The sequence below is a fragment of the Primulina eburnea genome, chromosome 2 (assembly GCF_022965805.1).
Source record: "Primulina eburnea isolate SZY01 chromosome 2, ASM2296580v1, whole genome shotgun sequence".
NCBI lineage: Eukaryota > Viridiplantae > Streptophyta > Magnoliopsida > Lamiales > Gesneriaceae > Primulina > Primulina eburnea.
This window is the reverse complement of record NC_133102.1, coordinates 30,254,758-30,256,272: the sequence shown is the minus strand read 5'-3', so window position 1 is coordinate 30,256,272 and position 1,515 is coordinate 30,254,758. Positions and strand designations below refer to the sequence as shown.

The 1,515-nt window shown below is 39.3% G+C and overlaps 1 non-coding gene across 1 annotated transcript; it reads left to right on the top strand.

The window, feature by feature from the left end:
• Positions 1-303: 303 nt before the first annotated feature.
• On the top strand, positions 304-409 carry LOC140824945 (small nucleolar RNA R71). The gene has a single exon (XR_012116557.1). It is a non-coding gene; the product is annotated as a small nucleolar RNA R71 (small nucleolar RNA).
• Positions 410-1,515: the final 1,106 nt, after the last annotated feature.

Genomic DNA, 1,515 nt, shown 5'->3' with positions numbered 1-1,515 from the left:
CAGAATATCTCTTGAAGACGCATCGCCGTGCCACCCATATTCAAGCCGTCTATTTTCCTGTTTAAAGCATCAAGTTGTGCAGTAATAGCAGAAAAATCAGTTACCTAGTGCACTCCTGCACTCTTCCGCTGGTTTTTTCTTTCAGATTGAGGATGATAGCTGCTAGCAGCCAACTCCTCTAACAACTCATATCCTTCCTCCGCGGTCTTTCTCAACAGGTTTCCACAAGCAGCCGCATCTATCATAGTACGGTTAGGAGTAAGCAAACCATAATAAAATGTTTGAACGACTAACCCAAGTGGTAACTCGTGATGTGGGCATCTTCGTAGTAGATCCTTGAAGCGTTCTCATGCTTCATATAGAGATTCCTGATCAAATTGAGCAAATGTCGTAATGTCTGCCCGCAGCTTCATGGTCTTGGAGGGAGGGAAGTATTTGATGAGAAAAGCTTTCGCCATGTCGTCCCACGTAGCGATCGAACCTACAGGCAAACAATTTAACCATGCTTTAGCTTTATCACGTAAGGAGAAAGGAAATAAACGCAACCTAACAGCATCATCAGAAACTCCATTGAATTTAAAAGTATCGCAAATTTCAAGAAAATCTGCGATGTGCGTGTTTGGGTCATCCATTGCAGTTCCTCCAAATTGGACTGTGTTCTGAATCATCTGGATTATGGCTGGATTGATTTCGAAGTGATTCGCCCGCACAATAGGCCTCACAATGCTAGGGCGTGCACCCTTCAAAGAAGGCTGGGCATACTCCAGAATTGGTATGCGACGCGGTATCTCAACTTGTCTATTGTCACGCTGTTCCTCTCCACATTCTTGCTCGTGTCTTCCCATCAGTTCTTTAAGTCTTTGTTGTTGTCTTCGCCTTCGGAAAGTTCTTTCAATTTCAGGATCAAACTCAAGCTCCACGTCAAGTGACTTTGGCATGCACTGGAAGAAATATCTGTAATAAAATATGAAGTGTAATCTCAAGAGAAATAAAATAATGCTAAAGGAAATAACTAAAAATAAAATTGTAGATTAACAGTCCCCGGCAACGGCGCCAAAAACTTGATCGAGCAAAACTTGCACTGTGATATCCTCAATAAAAATATGATTTTGTCTGCTCAAAATTAATCGCAAGTGCACGATGTCAAGTAATAATAGAGTGTACAAGAGTACGAGTATCGTTCCACTGAAGACTGTGTTTAACAATTATTATTTTCAGTTATTTAACATTTAGCAACGAAAATTGAGTTGTGTGATTATTCCTACTATGCTCAAATAAATATGCAATTAATTCAACAAGTAATGAATGAGAATTTAATCTAAAATGTTGAGTTAAAATTCAATGAGAAATGGATTTGTTGGGAATCTCGGTTCACCTACCCCTCGTTAATTAATTAATTCGTTCGATCGTGATCTACGCTTCCGACGGATTTCCTAATCTATTGAACACACTCTCTCGAGCTATGCCAAACTAATTCTACTAAATGAAGTAATTAAATATCTTTAATTATTTATC